At 45.4% G+C, this 21,251-nt stretch overlaps 1 protein-coding gene and 1 pseudogene across 3 annotated transcripts in view; one reads left to right on the forward strand and one right to left on the reverse strand.

The window, feature by feature from the left end:
- ST6GALNAC3 (ST6 (alpha-N-acetyl-neuraminyl-2,3-beta-galactosyl-1,3)-N-acetylgalactosaminide alpha-2,6-sialyltransferase 3) overlaps positions 1-21,251 on the forward strand; it is a 524,877-nt gene that overhangs the window by 45,940 nt on the left and 457,686 nt on the right. The window lies entirely within an intron of this gene.
- Positions 6,606-7,042, reverse strand: LOC102262289 (annotated as a pseudogene).

Below are 21,251 nucleotides of genomic sequence, written 5' to 3' on the forward strand. Positions count from 1 at the left end.
ATTCAAGTAGTTTTGGCAATTGCTCCAAGGGCACCTGTAAGTTGTGGGTCCACAGGACTCCAGAGCCTTGTGAAGGGTGAATGCCTCCTTCACAGGGCAGGTGAGAGGTTGTAGGAGGAATAGGTTCTTTGAGCACCAGCCTTCCTTTGTCCCACTCTACCTGGCGGTCTCCAACAGAGCTAGTGCTCGGCAAATGAATAAACAAGTGAATGAATAAACAAGTGAATCCTGCATTCCGTGGGAGATTGGACTTCTCTACTGGTCTCTAAGACCCTTTAAAACTCACTGAGCAGGAAATCAAATACATACCCCCATCCTTCGGCTGTTTGTTATGAGCTAGTCAGAGTCTGGCAGGTGGTGAGAGTGCCCAGGTGGGATTTTTTTCCTTGTAGCTCTAGTCCTTGGGAATGCCCTGGGTGATATGGTGTTTCTGTGAGAACTGTGGCCATTCGTTGCCCCCAGTGCTGCTGTCTGCATTCTGTGAGCTTAATGGGATGGGATGAGCTCTGTGGAGCAGAAGATTTGAAGAAATCTGTGAAAAATGACTCCTGTTCCTTTGGATTAAAGACCAACTTAAAGGAATAGTAAATGCTTTATGTTAGTGGCACACTTTGAATACTTGCACGAAATGTCTCCTTTGATCCTTGAGGTAGATAAAGAAGATATAATTCCTATTTTATAAAAGACACTTAAGCTCAGAGAAATCAAGGGACTTGTTCAAGGTCATATGAAGTTCCAATCTCCTTCTAAGCTGCAGGCTCGGTTGTCATCGACCTACTTGGTATCTCCACTGGGATAGAACACAGATACTTCAAATCCAGGCTGACCTAACAGAGCTCCTGATTCCTGTTCTTTCTCTAGTCCTGTGCCAATAAAAGCCATCACAGTAAATGTAGGTGTATTAGTTTCCTATTGCTGCTGTAACAAATTGCCATCAACTTAAAGCAACACAACTGTTATTACCTCACAGCTCTGGAGGTCAGAGGTCTAAAATGGGTTGGCAGGGCTGTATTCCTTCTAGAGATTCTAGGAGAGAACCTGTTTCCTTGACTTTTCCAGCTTCTAGAGGCTGTTCCTAGTCCTTGACTCCTGGCCTCGAATCACTCTGATGTCTGCTTTCATGGCCACATCTCCTTCTCTCGATCTGGCCATTATGCCTCCATCTTTCTTCTATAAGGATCCCTGAGATTATATTGGGCTCATCCAGATAATCCAGGAGAATATCTTCATCCAAAGATCCTTAACTTAATTGTACCTGCAAATCCCTTTTGCCATGGAAGATAACCTGTTCACCCCTGAACAGGTTTTGGAGATTAGGATATGGATATCTTTGGGGGCCATTATTCTGCTTATCACACCAAGTTCTAGGGCCAAAACCACGGTGTTACCTCTGTTCTTTCTCCTATTCCATCAGGAGGTCCTCTTGGGATCTCTGTCATCACCCCCTTGCTCCCACCCTCTCCCACCTGGACCGTTGATGCTGATGCCTCCCATCTGGTCTCCATGTGTCCACCTTTGCCTCCCCACTGTAGCTAGAGTGGCCTTAAGAACATGGGTTAGATCGCACCAATCCTCTGCATGCGAGCCCTCCAGGAGGCTTATATCTCACTCAAAAAATCTCCAAATCTCTTTCCTGCCCTTTAGCCTTGCATTTCGACTTCTTGCTGTTTCTTAAACATGCCTGGGACTCTCCTCCCTCAGATATGTGTGCACAGCTCACTCCTTCCTCCTTTCATGTGTCCGCTCAGATTTCATTTCCTCAGAACCACCTTCCATGCCACCCTGATACTCTCTGTCCTTGTGTCCTGCTTTATTTCCCCATCTGAGCATTTAGAACTCATGACAGTGTGTGTGTGTGTGTGTGTGTGTGTGTAGCTTGTAAGTGTATCATCTGTCTTCCTCTGTTGAAAGGGTAGTTCCAGGAGGGCTGAGAATTTGCATTTTCTTAGAACTTGGTATGATTCCTTGTGCATAGAAAGAACTTAAATATATAAATGAAAGCTGGGCTTTAAATTCAGGTCTTCTGGTTCTGGATGGGTTACGCTCTCCCCTCCCTCATGCTTCCTCTCCATGGGGTGTTAAAGAAAAGTATGATTTTGTAACATGAGCAAAGTCTTCTTTGTCCTGGTACCTTTGGGTCACATGTGCTCTGTGCATGCTGGGAGCTCTTACCCTCTCATTAGAGATAGTGACCCTGCGGTGTAATGTTTTCATATCTCAGAGTTACTCCTGACTAAGTACAGATTTTCAGATGAGTTTAACGTGGGGGTGATTATGCTGGAGAATAGTCACTTGACTCCAAAACACCTCACACATTCTGGGTGTGTGGGCGAGCTGCAAAGGAGGTGCCTGAGCTCCGGAACAGAGAGCATAATTTTCAGTCAGTTCTGCCAGAGATTGCTGAGCATCCACTATGAGCCAGGGACTGAGAGGAGGGCTGGCCACACCCAGAGCAAACAGCTCCAGTCCTTGCCTTGGAGGAGCCTGTGGTCACATCAGTGCTGCTTCGAGTGTGGTCCATGGGCAAGCAGTGTCTGCATCACTTGGAAATTTGTTAGAAATGCAGAAGCTTGGGTCCCACCCCAGACCTCCTGAGTCAAAAGCTGCATTTTAACCAGATCCCAGGTGATTCATGTGCACATTACAAGCAGCAGCACTGTAGGGAACGTGACAAACACATAAGCAGATAGTTACCGTATACAGTACTGTTAGAGTGGGAAGCACCAGCTACCCAGGGAGGGCGTCAGTTCTACGTGAGCGTGTGAGTGGGCTTTCGTGTGTGGTGCAGAGCAGGCTGGGAGGGTGGCATTGACTGGGAAAGCCAGCAGAATGAGGTAATTGCTGAGGCAGGAGTAGGAAGGAAAGAGTAGGGGTTTTTATAACAATAATCATAGCTACTACTTATTGAATACCCAAGAGTATGTAACAGATTATAGGAACCACTTACATGCTTCTTGCATGTTCCAGGCCCAGTTGTACTCATTTTAATTTCTAATACACTTAGTTTAGTACATTAGGTCACTTTAATCCTCAGAGGTCTCTGTGAGGCTGACATGGTTATTCTCCCCATTTTTCAGAAAAGGAGACTCACATGCAGAGGTCAAGTTATTTGCTCAAGGTTGCACAGCTAGCAAAGGTCAGCAGTGGGATTTGGACTTGTCTTCAAAGCCTGGTCTTTTAACTACATAAACACTACTCCGCCTCTTTTAGGGGTGAGTGTGTGTGTCTCTCTCTGTGTGTGTGTGTGTGTGTGTGTGTGAGAGAGAGAGAGAGAGAGAGAGCTCCATTTAGCTATGTGGCATTACCAGAGTATAAAATGGGAGGTGGGGAAGGTAAGGACATGTGGCAGACAAGACTGGAGGGGCAGACAAAAGACAGCTTCCATTTGCTAGGTTAGGTGTCAACCTTTCACCCTTTTTCTCTCTCAGGGTGAGAGTTTCAAACTAACCACTTTTGGGGTTATTTGAAGAGAAAAAGAATGTTGGTAGTTTCAGATGCAGCTGTGAGGTCTCAGAAGCTGGGGGAGTGAGGCCAGCAGAATTGAGCTGGGCTCCTGATTGTGATTACTGGCGGGCATGCCAGGTGATGGTGAGCTGGGCAGTTCCATTCATCTCCTGTCTGCCCTTCCTCCTCTGGGAGCCCACCTCGCTGCTGATGAGATGGCAGTAGAGAGCTGGGAAGCTGAGTCCTGTTAATGCCCCCATAGCCAGGAAATCATACACACCCTTTCAAGGTGATGTGGAGAGATGACTAAAAGATTTTTGAGAAGTTCCAGATAGAAATCTTTTTAGGTGGCATTGGCTGGGCCAGGGAGGGCCTGTCTCCTGGGCAAGTTGCAGTCCTCCCCTGCCTGACCTTGCATAATGAGGCGTGTCTGTGGCTGGGGAACTCACTCCCCGACCTACGTGTATTAGAAAGCGGTATTGACTTATTCCTAACAGGCAGCCAGCTCCGGTCTCAATCCACAGCAGCTGCCATCTGCTGTACTGCTCAGCATGCATGAGGTCAGCCTGACCCCAGCTTCTTTCCCTTTTGGGACAGTATTAAAAAAAGCTCCCTAATTGTCTCAATTTTCCTCATTTGACAGCCTCCGTGCTACCTAGAACTTTTGGAGAACTCCTGTTGATCATATATTTCCTCAGGTTTTTTATATATTTGTTTCCTCAAGATTTGGGGAAAGGCAAAGTGTTGGTATACAAACTGGAAAACCACATTGTCCATATGGCAGCCACGAGCTACACGTGGCTACTGAGCATGAGAAATGCGGCCAATGTGCATGAGATGTGCTGTAAGAGTAAGATACCAGATTTTAAAGACTCAATACCAAAACATATAAAATATCTCATTAATAATTTTTATATTCAATACTTAGTTAAGGGTAATATTTTGATATATTGGGTTAGCTAAAGTACAATATATATTTTTTTAAATATATTTTATTGTTTTTTTACAGAGAGGAAGGGAGAGGGATAGAGAGTTCGAAACATCGATGAGAGAGAAACATCGATCAGCTGCCTCCTGCACACCCCCTACTGGGGATATGCCCGCAACCAAGGTACATGCCCTTGACCAGAATTGAACCCCGGACCCTTCAGTCCGCAGGCCGACGCTCTATCCACTGAGCCAAACCGGTTAGGGCTAAAGTACAATATTAAATTCAATTCCACCTGCTTACTTTTAGTTTTTTTAATGGAACTACTAGAAAATTTTAAATGACAGGTGTGACTTGCATTATATGTTTCTGGGACAGCCTTTCTTAACCTCTTTGATAAGGAAGTGGCCAACAAGGCTTCCGTCTGCTATAACCCATTCTTAGAGCTGAAGGTCAAGTGAATTTAATTTTCCCCCCACCCCTAGGACTTCCCCTTCCCTCTTCACCCCTTGCCTTGGTGGTCCTGGGCCCACTAATCAGATCTCATTCAGGTTTTGGGCGCTGAGACTATTGATCACCAAGTGGCTGCTGGTTGGTGCTTTGCCTCATCTGGCCTTTCACTGGGACTCCTCAGCAGGGGCCTCTCGGTCAGCCAACCCCAAAGGTGAGTGACCTCACCATTCTGACCTCAGCCTTCTTCCCTCCCTTCTCCCCTCTTCCTTTCCCTTCCCTTCCCTTCTCTCCTTGGATGATCCCATCCATGATTATGGCTTCATTTACCATCTTTAGACTGATGACACCCAAATTTATTTCTTTTGCCCCAACCCCTCTCCTGACACCATGATCTCAGCTGCCTCCTGGACGATGGTGCTGGGCTGCCCTGCAGGTACCTCAGAGCTTAGCATGGCCTCAATGGGACTCAGACTCTTCCCCCTCCCTTGTTTGTTTTGGCTTGTTTCGTCTTCAAATCTTAGGGAATGGTGCTAATATCAGTTCACTTCTCCAAGTCAGGTACCAGGCAAACTATCCTCGATGCCTCTCTCTTGTATCTCCCATATCTAGTCAGTTCCCAGGCCCTGTCTATTTTACTGCTAAATCCTTTTGAGTGCATCCTCTTCTCTCCATACTCCCCACTATGGCCCTAGGTCAGGACACTGGCATCTTTCCATCTGTGTCTGCTTCAGTTGCCCCACTTCCTTCCTTGCTGCCTCTAGTCTTGCTCTCCTCTAGGCCATTCTCTTTAGTGTAGCCAATGTGATCTTTCTAGAACACCAAGGTACTTGCTGTTAGGATCAAGCCCATATTCCTTTATGTGGCCTGCAAGGATCCATGTTTTCCGGCTTCTACCAATTCTTTTTTTAAAAAATATATAATTTTAAATTGAGTTCAGAGAGTAAGGGAGAGGGGGAGAGAGACAGAAACATCAATGATGAAAGAGAATCATTGATCGACTACTGCCTGCATGCCCCCTACTGGGGATAAGCCCACAACCTGGGCTTGTGCCCTGGCCAGGAATAGAACTGTGACCTCCTGGTTCATAGGTTGACACCCAACCACTGAACCACACTGGCCAGGCTTCTGCCAATTCTTTAGCTTCATCTCTTGGTTTCTCCTCTCCAGCCCAAGCTCCCTACTCACCAACCAAACCAGACTGCATTAGTGCCTCTGAGGACCACCCTCAGTTGCCTTGCCTTCCTCAGTGAGGTTAGGAGTTCCATAGTGCTCCGGGCTTCCTTTACTACTCTTCTGACAGTGATACTAGTCCGCAGCTGCTGGTTTAGTTGTCACTCCCTGCCCTTCTGTGTGTGATTCCAGGAGATAAGGGGCCTGTCCTTCAGTTTAGCTGCGTCACAAGGGCCTGCACTCTGTGACTACAAGAACTTCAGTAATCTTTATGATGTGAGTGAACAACAGATTCAGTTATTACAGGTGGTAACATTGGGCAGAAAGTGAAAGTGGGACTTATATTCCTTGCTTGTGGGTAGGGTAAGAGCACAGCCACTGAGCACACTGCTGGCTGGGCATCTGCCTGGACCAGCGATGAGCATGCATTTCTACTCACTGTTTAGTTGCTGGATCAGGGGGAGGTGTGGGGTCCTGGTGACCATTTACCCACAACCAGGATGGCTGAACTAGTATCTGCCAGTGAAAGATCTGGTGAGGGAAAGAGTTCAGATTTAATGACTCAAAAGAATGTGTGTGTGTGTGTGTGTGTGTGTGTGTGTGTGTGTGTGTTGATGAGCAGCTCCTTCTGCAGAAACTGTTCCAGGATGTACTTGGGGGCCATGTCGACCAGGGACTGCTTGGCGGAGGGTGTCATGCCCTGCTGCACCACGATGAGGGCTTGGGTGATGTTTTCCTCCTGCATGTGCTGGCAGTACACCTTGATGGTCTTGATCCCCACCTTGGGCTCCTCTGGGAAAAAGACAAACATCTGGTCAGTGGGGTCAACATTGTGGGCCACCAGCACTATGAGGTCCGTGCGCCGTGGCTGCCCTTCACTTGGCTTGTCCCCATACTGGGCCTTGAACTCCTCTAGTGTCTGGTCCAGCTCATCCTGAGTCACCAGGTAGCTTCGGTCATGGCACAGCTGCATAATGGTCTTGCGAATCTTCCACAGCCAGTACGTCTCCTCCTCGTCATCCATGCCGACCGCCGCTTACACTCACTGCGCCTCTTTTTATTTACCTTACCTGTTCTGACCTGAACTTTCCAAAACTCAACAGCAAATTTGGAACACCTTATCAGTGAAATGGCCATAAGACAAGATCTCCATGGGAGTCCCACTCTTTTCTTGACCTGGAACCCCTGGCAAGACATATTTAACTTCCAGACAATTGCAAGAAACAATGGCCAAGTGAGATTGAGATAGTTACCTTACAACATGAAGCATAGGCAATGGATTTTATTTCTCACCAGCTGGTGTAGTGTATGTCTCCTTGAAGGTGTGATTTAGAAGAGCACAGTAAGTGATATAATCATTTAGTGTCCAGCCCAATCTGTTTACTTCCTTCTGAGCCTCCCCCTCTGCAGGAAGACACAGGTGGCATCTCATTGTGTTTCTGGCTTGTGTTTTGCACTGCCTCTGCGCTGCATCCCACCCAGTTGGTCATGACTTTGGTAGGATCTGAGGATTTAAAAATGTTTAGGTACAGATGCAGGGGAATGACGAAACACTGACAGCTCGTGATTAGAGTATAAATGGTGGTTTGGGACTCAGATGCACACTGAACTCCTTTCAACTTGCCATAAAAGGCTCCGTGGTCCATCTGGAAGGAGACATAAAACATCCTTTGTTGTCTTATTTTAGTACCTAGAAGACACTGGGAAGATCAGAAGCAGTTTCTCTGTGCTCCAAAGGCATGTGTTTCCTATCAACAGACAGCAGACCCTTTTGTATCTGGGTTCACAATCTTTTTGACTGCTTCTGGCATCTTCCCAGCTTTTGCGGATCTGGGGACGATAGCTTTTTGCTTCTCTGCCTTCTCTTTGACACTGAGATCTACTTTATCCTGATGCATTTTTAAGTACCACTTGCGTCCAAGCTGAGGTATTCACTGACACCCGCCACAACAGTCTCCTACTTTTATTCCCAGTTTCTATGTTAGAATCCTATTTAGATGGATAGATGGAGCCAATTGAGCAGCCCCGCTGAGAAGCCATATTCAGTTAGTGTAAATCTTCCTGCTGGGGTTGGAGACAGTGAGGTCCCCTGGGATTCTGTCTGGAAATCTTATTGGATTTGCAAGACTTAAGTTAATATAGAGCCCCTCAGATAGTATAGGGCTTCATTTCTTTGCTTTGAAAGATGTTTTCAAAGGTCTGTTTCAAGAGTTTTACTGATAAGGAAGTTACTTCTAATATTTCAAGAGAAACAGGACACAAAAAGTCTTCTGTGTTCTAATACGTTTTCTCTCCATGCCTTTCCATCACTTTAGTGCTATGTTAATGCTTCTCCCCTACATTTCTTTCCTTCTTTCTCTCACTCACTCTTAACCTTAGGCCCCTTTTGCAAATGGAATTAATTACTAACCATGAAACTTGGTAAGTGATGTCTTGAAGGGAAATGTGTTTCTTGTTCCGCCCCCACTTCGATGAGCAATGAATGTCTCTTACAGACATAAGTGAATACATTTCATGATGAAGTACATTTCCCCCCTAAATCAAGTGAGCATCTCCTTATTCCCATGAAGGGTACTGTTCTCTGATTGTTGCTCTGGGAAACAACACCTCACAGAAGAAAGAGTGTGGGCCTTGGAGTCAGAACCATGAGTCTGAGGTCCAGCTCCACCTTTATTTGGGGAAATGATGTCACTGCTCTGTGTTTGCATTAACTTGCTGTAATACAGGGATAACAGTATCTGCCTTACTAAGTTATGTTAAGAATTTAAAAAGAAGGTGCCTATTATGTACGTAGAACCTAGGACACATGCCGATGGTAGTTCTAAGCAGCTCCAGCCATGATCTATGATAACTGTCTTGTCTTCTCCTTCTCGAGTCCAGGAGGCATGGAACCTCCATGTCTTCAGTGAACTAGATCCTGTACTTCCAAAGCCCTGTTATGACTATGTAAGAAAATGACAGCAACAACATTAAAAGTTTCTCAGTTCTTCAGCAATGCTTTTAAAAAGAGGTTTTGAGGTAGGAAGTACATTTCTGGAGTCATTCTTAAGATGTTTGTGTGCTCATTGACGTGAACTACGTAAAATGCACATCCTCAAGGAATGGTTGGATGTGTGAGCGAGGAAGCCGGTGTCACAGATGTCCAAGCAGTATGATGGATCCAACAACGATGCTTGGGTTTTAATCAAACTGAAAAGCCATCAGGGGGACTCCAGGCCATTTGTAATGCTTTATTGGCAGCAGAGTGGCTCTGTATCTGCATTGTCTAAAAAATGTGAATTTCTACTCTCTTTTAACTATTATGACGGCATTAATATCTGCCCCAAATGTATATGTTGACACCCCAGTCCTCAGAGTGATGGCATTTGAAGATGGGGCCTGTGGGAGGTAATTGGATCATGAGGGTGGAGCCTTTTTGATGGCATCTGTGCCCTTATGAGGAGAGACATGGGGGAGTTTGCTTTCCCTTTCTCTCTGTCTCTCTGTCTCTATCACTGTGTTTGTCTTTTTATCTCTTTGTCTCTACCTCTGTTTCTGAGCCATATGAGGATACATCAAGAAGGTGGCTATGGACGAACCAGACAATTGACCTGCAACACGTTGATCTTGGACTTTCCAACCTCCAGACTGTGGGAAATAAATGTTTGGTGTAAACCACTCTGGTATATTTGTTATAGCAGCCAGAACTGTCTCAGGCAGTAACTAAAGGGTATATGGCAAGAATGATGTTACTAAGAACACTTTATTGCAAATCTGAAATGGAAATAAAGTCAAGGCTCAGCCTTTATTTATAATGAACTTTATGTGTCACATGGGCTTTTCTGTTCTTACATTTTAGTGTATGATGAAATAAACATTATATGCTTGTGGCAGTAAACTGTGGTCAACATTTTACATTAATTAGCTCATTTCTTCCTCATCAGGATGCTGAAGAAGGCATCATTATTATTTTCAGTAGTATCAAAAGGTTGGGATAAAAACTCTGTAAGAGCACTTGGTAATATATCAGTGGTGTGTCTTCTGAGATGGGACAATGATGGATGGGCTGACTGCCCATTCAGGGATGCAGTCTCCTGTTGGCTCCAGGAGCCATCAAATGTGTGCCTGGGGGCTGACCACCCAAGGTAGGTGACATGGGCCCACCCTCCAACTGCACTCACCTGCAGTCTTTATCTCATCTTTAAGGCCCTACCAGACCCAACTTCACCTTCTGTAATTCTGCCTATGTCTCTCTTTTTCCTTGCCCTGTTTTATATTTCCACGTAGCAGTTGTTGTTACCTGGCATTATGCTATCTGTCGAGCAGGAAGATCCAGCTCCCAGTCCCAGGTGAGGATTCCACCACATGGAGGAAAGCAAAGAGCATAACAATGCCAACCGCCAGGATAGTTGTGGGCCCGCCGCAGCACCTGTGGGCCCCCAGTCCCCCAGAAGGTCTCAACACACGAAGTGCTGGCTGGAACTGTGCTTTACTCAGAAAGGAGAAGGAGAAGTGACATAGCAAGATCAGCATCTGTGTTGTGTGCTGTTCTCTCATGACCATCTGGTCCAAGGCCAGTGCCTGGGCTGTGGCTTGTTCAATGGTTTTTGATGCTTGCTGTTGAGAAGTAGCAAGATCAGCATCTGTGTTGCGTGCTGTTCTCCCATGACCATCTGGTCCCAAGGCCAGTGCCTGGGCCATGGCTTGTTCAATGGTTTTTGATGCTTGCTGTTGAGAAGGGCCCCTCTTGGAAGGTGGTTGCCAGAGGATACTCGGTACGTGCTGTCTCCATTTGAAGAGGCCCACCAGCTGCTGTGCTTCCTCTTTATTAGAAGCCAGTGACAGTGACTTCTCTGGAATACTCCGCTGACTCCTGTTGGAGTGGCAGGCGGACTCGTGCTGGGATAGTGTTGTTCTGACTGCCCCGAGAATGGCTCTCTCCCATAACCATGTGATAAAACCACCATCTTCAGACAAAGAACCTCTTTCAAAAATTTCAGATTTAATAATAAACTTTCACTAAAACAATAAAATGTTGCCATTATAAAAGTCATATTTTCTTCTTAAAAGAAAATTTGGAAAAGGAGAGAAAACTCACTCAAATCCTGACCTCCACACAAAGGTGGAATGGCTAAGAGTCTAGTGCATTTCCTCCTATTCTGTTTTATATATGTCTGCTCAATTGCACAGGGCTGTACTGGTGTTAGTGTTTGCTTTTTAAACATAATATGTAAGTATTTTCTATGTTGTTACATGACCTGTTTTAAAAATGAACTAATATTGAGCCGGTGGCTCAGTCGGTTGGGTATTATCCCATGCACTAAAAGGTTGCCAGGTCACTTCTCAGGGCACATGCCCAGGTTGTGGACTTGATCCCTGGTAAGGAGCATGCAGCAGGCAGCAGATCGATGTTCCCCTCTCACATCGATGTTTCTCTCTTTCCCTCTCCCTTCCTCTCTCTCTGAATATCCATAAAATATTTTTAAAAAATAAACTACAATTGAGTACCTACTGATGTGACAGAAATGAACTGGCTATTTCTATATAAATTAGCTCATTTAATACTGCACGCCAGTGAGGTGGACATTATTATCCCTGTTTTTCATTTGAGGAAATGAAGGCTCAGAAAATTTAGCAGATCCTATAGCTAAAAAGGGCCAGAGTCACAATTCATCTGACTTGGGGCTGACATCAAAAACCTGTGTCCCGCTGACTGCATTTTAATGGCCGTCCATAGCCTATCTAATTGCACCACATGTTGACTGAGCATCAGCTGAGGGCTTCCTGCCCCTGAGACAGAATCCCTCCTTTCAGGGAGCTCTGTCTTCCAGGCCCAACCCAGCACACAGACCTAAGGTGGGAGGGCAACTGCTTTCCTTCCCAGCACAGGTTCCACCCCGGGGATCTGCTCTGATCATGGGGACGCATAATTGGTCCCAGGTGTCACGAGTGTCCCCAGTGGTGGTGTGGAAAAGGAGCCCCTCAGCAATACCCTGGAAAGGCTTGGCTCCGTGTTGGCAGAAACACATTTCTGGAAGGCAGCTGATCCAGGTGCTGACGGTGAAAAGACACGGTTCCTTTGTGCTCCTGTGACTGTGACTCGGTTGCACATCCAAGGCCTTTTTGCTCTGTCTCCTTTAAAGACCTCTGCTCAGGATGGGCCCTGGGGAGGTCAGCTGGGTGCCGGCTCATGTGCAGTCTTCTGGAACTTGCTGCGGCACAGGGCTGGGACGTAGCAGCGCCTGCCACTAACAGGCTCATGGCAGAATATTTAACGCAGGTGCTTTATTTTAGAAGTTTATGTCCTTCCCTGTAAATAGCTAATAAAAAGAGAAAGCTACAGGCCATTTATAAATGCACTTCTAGAAACCAACTTCAGAGGTTTACTAAGTGGCAGGAACCTGGTCAATAGCTGTTTGAGATGCATTTATTTCTAACGGGAGGCAGACTTTCTCCAAAATAGCTTTGTTGTCAATAGACTCTTTGTTCCTTGATGTACAGCTTTACAGATAAATGCCTTTATAGGACTTGCTAATGTGTGAGGGTTTTGAAATTAGTGCTAAATTTGCAGTCTATAATATATCATCTAGTCATCTTTGACAAACTCAATTTTAATCTCATTAAATGGTGTCTTCTGTGATTGTGTGTAGAGATCCCTAAGCTAATTCTACCCTCCTTGTTTTTCACAGGAGAAAAAAAATCCCCACGGGGGCTGTTCACCAAAGTAGTGTGTGTGTGTGTGTGTGTGTGTGTGTGTGTGTGTGTGAGTGAAATATTCCTTTTAGATGAACAAGTCCCCAGACGATGCCTGGTAATAAATAGCTTTCATAGTTGGTTAAGCATCAGATCTGGGGAGGTAACTGACCCCAAATTATGTGATATCTTTGTGCCTGCCAATTCCAGGAGCCTTATTTTTGCTGAGAAAAGGTTTGACATATTTGAGGAATTATTTTCTTTTCAGTGCTTTGGGTAGGATGACTTGGACTGGCAGTCATCGTCACTAACCCTTTGATGAGATTCTTTTTCCCGAAGTCTACCGAATCTGTGGGTCTCAGACATGGCAATTCTCATACAAATTCCAGTAGTGATCCTAACCATCTCATATCCAGTGTCAGAGTCAGCTCTAGGGGCTTGAAAGGCAGTATCTAATTTAATCTTTACCATTTCTTATAAAGTGGATATTTTTTATTAGAAAGCCCAAAACTCCAACTCCAGTGATGTAAAGGATCTAGAGCACATATTGCCTATTCAATTAAGAGGGAACTATAGCCCTAACCGGTTTGGCTCAGTGGATAGAGCGTCAGCCTGCGGACTCAGGGGTCCCAGGTTCGATTCTGGTCAAGGGCATGTACCTTGGTTGCGGGCACATACCCAGTAGGGAGTGTGCAGGGGGCAGCTGATCAATGTTTCTCTTTCATCGATGTTTCTAACTCTCTATCCCTCTCCCTTCCTCTCTGTAAAAAATCAATAAAATATATATTAAAAAAGAGGGAACTATATAAAATTGAATAAATAAGTTTATGTTGGGGAAAAAAAAGAAAGAAAGCCCAAACTCAGATTGGTTCAGTAATTAGATTACACAGCCAGGGATTGACAGAGGAGGGATTGAAAGGGAGGTGTGCTTGGGTGGGAGCCTGTACTACTTTCAATCCACTTTGCTGCCTGCTGCTCTGCTACCCTGCCTATCTATGGCTAACTGACTAGCTGTTGCTTTCTATGATACTGTGTCTGTCTGGGAAGTCTGAGTGTTTGCAGAGATTCCTGTCCCCCTTTGGGGCACCCTCAGCTATTAGCTGCTGCATAGACCTGATGTTGGGGTGAGTTCTTGGGACCCCGTGGGCAGGTGAGTACAGATGAAAAGACTTTCTTTCACTTGCTCTAAATAAACGTGCTCCAAAGTTGAGCTCTGTTGGTAGAAACACATTTCTGGAAAGCAGGTGACCCAGGTGATGGTGGTGAAAAGACTCGAAATAGATAGAGATAGCACCAAACCAATGCAATGGAAGTTCAGGATGTTTGGTTCAAAGTTTAGAAACTTCCAATAGAGCAGAATCACCCTCCCCCGACCTCTATCAGCTCCAAAGATTTTACTTAAGAATCCTTTGTGTGTGACTTCAGTACTGAAGCAGAAGGCATCACTGGCTTCCTTTCTCATTAAGTTGCAGTCATGCCCCCGCAAGGGAAATTGTGGGCTAACATGGGTTTCGAGGTGGTGATTTTCTAGGCTGGAAATCTTTTTAAGGGATTTAATCCCTTCCCCAAAGCCAAAATGCTTGTCTGGTTCAGCAGGAAATGACTATTTGAATATGCTTTCCTTTCTTCCAGCTGCTTCACTGAATTCACTGGTGCCCCAAGGAAGCAGAGGCTAAATCCTAACCCCCAAGGTGATGGTACTTGGAGGTGGAGCCTTTGGAGGTGATTAATTCATGTGGGTAGAGCCCTCATGAATGGGATTAGTGCCCTGATCAAAGAGACCCCAGAGAGCTCCCTGTCCCTCCTGCCCTGTGAGGACACAGCAAGGAGACAGCCATCAAGGACACTAGACACTGAATCTGCTCACATCTTGATCTTGGACTTCCCAGCCAGAACAATAAAATATAAATTCCTATTGTTTATAAACTGCCTAGTCTATGGAATTCTGTTACAGCAGTCTTAATGGCCAAAGATATATACATACAAATCCACAAACTAGAACTTCACACACACACACACACACAACTCTCAGACACATGTACATACACAGCACTCTCACACACATACACACATAAAGTCATGTAGACACATATAAACACACAAGCACATATACTGTTTCCCTGGAAGAAATGCTCATTTGATGACGATGGGCTTCTTTTTCTGTTTGCAGCTTTGGCCCTTGGCCTTGATTTTTGCAGAAAGCCAGGCTGAAAGCTTCTCAACAGCTGCTGCTTTTGTTCTGAAAGCTCTGTTTTGGTGACATAGATTCTGAGAGTGTGTGTGTGTGTGTGTGTGTGTGTGTGTGAGAGAGAGAGAGAGAGAGAGAGAGAGAGAGAGAGAGAGAGAGATTAAAGGAAAAAGGTCTCTAAATAAGTCATAATCTCTCCCAAATAAGTATTTGTCTAGTGGCAGGTTCTAGGCTCAAAGTGGGTTAGTGGAACAAGCCTGCCACTGAGTTCTAATTCTGGTTTTGTCACTAATCAGCAGGGCAAGGCAGTTACCTTTTCTAAACCTCAGATTCCTCACCCGTAAAGAGATGAGGATCTCTAAGATTTTAGGTCTGAGATTCCATGGATGTCTTTTTCCCAGTGACAGAGGTAGTATAAAGCAGAACAGCATGTGAATAAGCTCTAAATCCCACCTGTCTCGAAGATGGACAAGATCAAACACCATCCCAGAACTACAGGAGCCTCTACTTCAGTGGTTCTCAACCTTCTGGCCCTTTAAATACAGTTCCTCATGTTGTGACCCAACCATAAAATTATTTTTGTTGCTACTTCATAACTAATGTTGCTACTGTTATGAATCGTAATGTAAATATCTGATATGCAGGATGGTCTTAGGCGACCCCTGTGAAAGGGTCCTTCGACCGCCAAAGAGGTCGCAACCCACAGGTTGAGAACTGCTGCTCTACTTCCTCGTGGCTGTGCTCCGTGCTCACGTTAGCTGTATCTGTCCATCATTGGTTTATTTATATGGCGCTTCTCACCATGAAATCCAGGTTCTTGAACAATATGATTAGTCTAATTTTGGTTTTCTGACAGCAGAAGCAGATGCACCCCCTGCCTGTCTCTTGTCTCAGCTATTATTGATTTTGATGGTGAAAGGGATTAAGCTGATGCTGGTGGAAGTAGATATCAAGATCTCTTTAGCAGAGACATTTTGGATCTGCCTGTTGGGCATTTGTAGGGCATTTCATTAACACTGCGGGCGACGTGCATCTTTTACTTTTGGCTGCCTTTGCAATACATTCACTGAAGGAAGGCAGGCCTTGCTCTTGCCAGGTAAGGAGGAAAGTAAGGAGTGGCTTCATCACCTATATGGAGTCTGTTGGAGAAGGAGAGAGAGGCAGAAACATCAATGAGAGGATCATTGGTCGGCTGCCTCTTGCACATCCCACACTGAGGATCAAGCCTGCAACCCAGGCATGTGCCCTGACCAGGAATGGAACCGTGACCTCCTGGGTCATAAGTTGATACCCACCCACTGGAGCCCTGCTGGCCAGGCCCCTGCTTACCTTTCTGTCCTCGTCTCTAACCACTCTCACAGATCTTTGTATACTTTAGCACAGTGTTTGTCAGATTATCTGGAAATTGCCTCTCTATATCTGCCTGTTTTACAGAACTTTAAAATTCTTGAAATAATTAATGACTTGAGTTAATCTGGACCAAAGCAGGGATGGATGGAGAACATTTTTTTGTGTGTGTGTAGCCTGGAGACTTGATTTTCACGCTGGGATGTCCCTGGCAGCTCCATCTAGTGAGCTGGCACCAGGGAGTGTGCCAGTGTTCTCTGTGGCAGCCCAAAGCACATTTTATTGGCCGGCACGGTCTATTTCATAACGCTGAATTGAGACACCCTGCATAGTTAGGGATTTCTGTGGTGGAGACAAGTTCCCAGAGCTGTCCCATGCCTAGATTAGATAGAGTTCCTCTTGTCTATATCCCAGGGAAGTAGTGAGTAAGGATGTTTGTCTATGTTAGGACAGGCTGAGAGGTGACCCCACCCACTGGCATGCTAGACGGAAAGTGAATATTCCTTCTGGCTAGCCCCTGAAGCAACCTGCAGCTCCTAAGTCCCCCTTGGCCCCTCAGAGGCTTGTGCTCAAGTCACTTGAAGACCTAGAGAATCCAGGTCAGAGGAGGGGAGTCAAGATCCAACAAAAGATAACAGGCTTTTTTTTTAGGTGTTCGAGACTAAAACTTACCTTTCTTAAACATGATCAGCATCATGCTTGCTTGTGACAAAAACAGCCTAAAAAACACATGGGGATTTTTGTAACTTAAAGCACTTATTAAAATCCCTGTTATATGTCCAGTTCTATAGCAGGGGCTTTTTTTTTTAGGTGTGCGAGACTAAAACTTACCTTTCTTAAACATGATCGGCATCATGCTTGCTTGTGACAAAAACAGCCTAAAAAAACACATGGGGATTTTTGTAACTTAAAGCATTTATTAAAATCCCTGTTATATGTCCAGTTCTATAGCAGAGTATTGGGGGAAGCAATGACACACACAGCTCTGCTTTCCGGAAATGAAAGGAACAAGAACAATTGTTGGAGCATCTTCATTATGCTAGGCATTTTAGCATGTGCTTCATTCTCTTCACAGTCACCGGGATCGGAGGCTATATTCCTTGGTGTCTTCATGGGAGGGGCAGTGTGGTGTCCTAGGCTTTGTCAATACCCTAGCATTGCCCACCCATGAAGATATGGAGAAATCTGCCCGTGAGACAATTAGACTCTTTCCAGCCAGTACCCAATCAAATGCCGAAGTATCAGATCAGTAGGACAACACAATCTCTGAGAGATGGATCTGTTAGGGGAGGACTCTTCAGAGGGGAGGAAGGAGAGCCCCTGGGTCTTGGAGGATTAATACATTTATGTAGGAAGAGGAACCCCGGAAAAGGCAGGTAATGTTACAGAGTAGGAAAATTTTTAGGCCTGCTTAATTACCTAGCCACCTCAGCAGCTTGACAGCCTGTGCAAAGTTTCTAGGAACTGAGCTCACACACCTGAGCAACGGCCCACAAAGAACAAACAGATCAACACACCTGAGCAACGGCCCACAAAGAACGAATAGATCAAAATTAAGAATAGTCCTGACCTTTAATTACCCAGAAATGAATAACAGGAGGATGGATAGCTTGGCTAAAACTATGCAATTAGCTTTTGTAACTTGGCTTTGCTTGCTATGCGGAACCTGAACACGGATGTAGTTGTCCCCTTTAAATATTGGACTCTGCAGATGGTCCGGGCCGCTTCTCTCTTGGGCTTCCCGAGTGGAGGAGCGGACACTGGCCAGTCAATAAAGGCTCTCTAAATTTTAACCAGTCTGGAGTTCTGGTCATTCTGTCACTCGCGCTCCATAACAGTAAAACCAAAAGACTTCAGGTGCAGATGTTGGGATGGGTGGAGAAATTCCATCTTTGTTGGGACAGGAGTTCAGGATGGGTGAATTCCTTAAAGAGACTTAATAAAAAATAGTGGCTTACATCAAATAGAAGTTTGTTTCTCTGTCACATGATAGTACAGATGTAGCTGGGTATCTAGAAGGGGTAGTTGGCTCTGCTTCCAGATGTCTTCCAGAAACACAGGGCTTTTTATTGTGGTGCCCGCCATCTCCTAGGGCAGTGATGGCAAACCTTTTGAGCTCGGCGTGTCAGCATTTTGAAAAACCCTAACTTAACTCTGGTGCCTTGTCACATATAGAAATTTTTTGATATTTGCAACCATAGTAAAACAAAGATTTATATTTTTGATATTTATTTTATATATTTAAATGCCATTTAACAAAGAAAAATCAACCAAAAAAATGAGTTCATGTGTCACCTCTGACATGCGTGTCATAGGTTCGCCATCACTGTCCTAGGGTGTGGCTCATGTGCCCATGGTCCCAGCTGGCTAGCCACTGCCTCCCGTGGCTAGGGGAATGAGGATGGGAGTCAGCCTGCTGGTCATGGCAAGGCATTCAGAGTCCCATGGCATCACCCCGAATCAAGATGCCAGGGCCACGCCTGCTGCAGGAGGGGGTGAGGATGTAGCTTCTAACTGGGTGGGTGGTAGGTTCTGCTTAGAAAAAGAAGGGGAGACGGCCACCCATCTCTGTCACCAGGAGATAAGGAAGATGAGAATGAAAACTGTCAAAGACCTTTGTGAGGGAACTCATAGTCTTTCTAAAGACATTGAAGAATTATGTTTGGATCTTTTTAACCAGTGGGGGAGCAGCCAGTGTTGGTATCTGCTGAGTGCAATGGGCAGGTCCTGCTGGTGGAGGCCACATGTCACTGTCTTGGACTCCTTTTCTTCTAAATTTTGCATCTGCTTCAGGACTGCCTGGCTTCGAGCCACCTTGGGTCAGTTCACCTGACGGACTGGGCCTGGGGACACTGTGTATTTTCTTTCTTAGGTTTTATTCTGTTTGAGAATGTTGGTCTGCAGCCAGAGTAGGGCGAGGGTGACAGAGGGATTACTTTCTTATCACAAGGAAATTAGATGCCTAAGCTAGTGATAGAGTGGGGTTTTTTTTAAACCAATTTTTAGGAAAATTGAACTTATCCTGTTTACCCTTGTGGGAAGGAATCTATTTTTGCATTTAATGAAATGGATCTTGGCAGTAAAGGGTTTAAAACTAACTTTGGGATTTATTTAGAAAGTAATCTCCTTACCACGAACTTGCCTTCTGTCCTTAAAAAGAGGAAGCTTTTTACAGTGCTAACAGAAAACGCAGTTTCTTTCCCGTTGTTGGCAGGCCCATTAGCACACACATTTGCCAAAGCCTTTCTACATGGTCACAGAGGTCCTTGCCCAGGACCCAACCTGGACTTTTTACCAGGTCATGTGTGTGTGTGTGTGTGTGTGTGGCCATCTGTCCATGTGCATATTTGAAATGGGGTGTTCAGGACATGGCAGTAGAAAAGGCTTACAACACCCATTTACCCCCTTATGATAAAAGGTTATATCCAGGAAGAGGACTTAAAACATGAAAAATAAATAAATTGAATGGTTCCATTGGAATATGATACCAAATGGTATGGCGGTGGCTCCTCCTCCTCCTCCTCCTGATCCTCCTCCTTCTCCTCCTTCATGTTGGAAGATCTATAAACATTTTTCAAAGAATTCAAATAAGTTACTCTTCCCTTCACTCCCATGTTGAGATAAGAACTTTTGGGAAGAACTAGTGTTACCTAATAGTAGTATCAAGCTTTTGTTTGAAAGGAAATAAAGACTTTCCTACTGAGACAAGTGGGATCGTTGTCACATGGTCTAAGGTGCCAAGCACATGCTTGAGGCTGGACTGTGAATGTGGTGTGTGATGAAGGCATAGGGGTCACCCGGGCCTTCACATTGGGAGGCAGCTTGGAGTTATGGGGAGAGGGCTGTGGAGTCAGGCTGCCAGGTTTAAAGCCCGTTTGGCTACTTCCTAGCTAGCTGACATTGGGCCTCAGTCTCCTCATCTCTGAAATGGTATAATGCCATATCGCGCACTTGCCGCGAGGACTAAATGGTTGATATCAATAGTGTGCTCAGAGCAGTGGCCACCACGTGGAGGTGCTCAGGAAGTGAACCAGGTTTTTACAACTCCAGAGCTCACGTTTTTCCCACTTCACCAGGACACAGCGCTCCTGGGCACAGAAGGAGAGGCTGGGGAAGCATGCTACATTCCTAATGGAAAGAGGAAGGTCACTAGATGCTCAGAGGCCAGGGAAGGGGGAGAAGCAAGAAAGGGGGAGGAGCAAGGAGCATCAAAACATCAAATGTCACATAAACAAGAAACCCTAACTTCCTTAATAAAGTAGGAAAGCAGATGTTAACCCCTTATAGTCAGGGTTTATGTCTTGTTTTTACACCCACAGGGCTTGGCCCCTAGTAGGAGTTAAATACATGCTAGAGTGTGTTGCCTTGTTCCTTGCTCAGTCATTCAACAAATATTATAAAGTTCTTCTTCCCGGCTAGGCACTGCCCTGGGAGCTTACGGTCAGCAGTGAAGACCGCAGACGGAGACAGAACCCCCTGCCTTCATTCCACCTGGACCATGAGCCCGGGCTCCCAAAGCTCACCACTTCTCTTAACAAGTACAACACTCATTTCCCCAGCCCCACCCTTCAGTTTTGTTAAGTAAACCCATCTATCGTTCCTGATATCGTTATTTCTTGAAAATTGGACATTGATGCTCTTCTCAAATATCGGTGACCAACAATGGTTTTGGGATCTCTTCAGCAGGTTGTGTCATTTAGAGGAAAGAGCTCCTTTCTTGATGGCAGAAGGCCCTCCTGGATTTGAATCTTTAGCTCTGTTATGGGTTGGGGAGCCTTGTGTATATGCTGAGTTTCCAGTATTTTTTACTGAAAAATGAGAAGAATGTGTCTCATCGTGCAGTAGCTTGTCTAGATCTCTCATGGTCCTAAGGATCAGCTGGGTATTTATAAAAATCCAGATCCTGAGCCACAACCCTAACTAAGCTAAGGATCCCCCTCTTTACTATACCTAGCAGCTCAGAGTGGAGCCCTGCCCTGCACTGCACTGCACGGTTATTACAACTTCACGCGTCTCCTCTGCATTTGTTCTCCCTCATTTTGCACATAT

This window comes from Myotis brandtii, unplaced genomic scaffold, assembly GCF_000412655.1.
Source record: "Myotis brandtii unplaced genomic scaffold, ASM41265v1 scaffold36, whole genome shotgun sequence".
Lineage (NCBI taxonomy): Eukaryota > Metazoa > Chordata > Mammalia > Chiroptera > Vespertilionidae > Myotis > Myotis brandtii.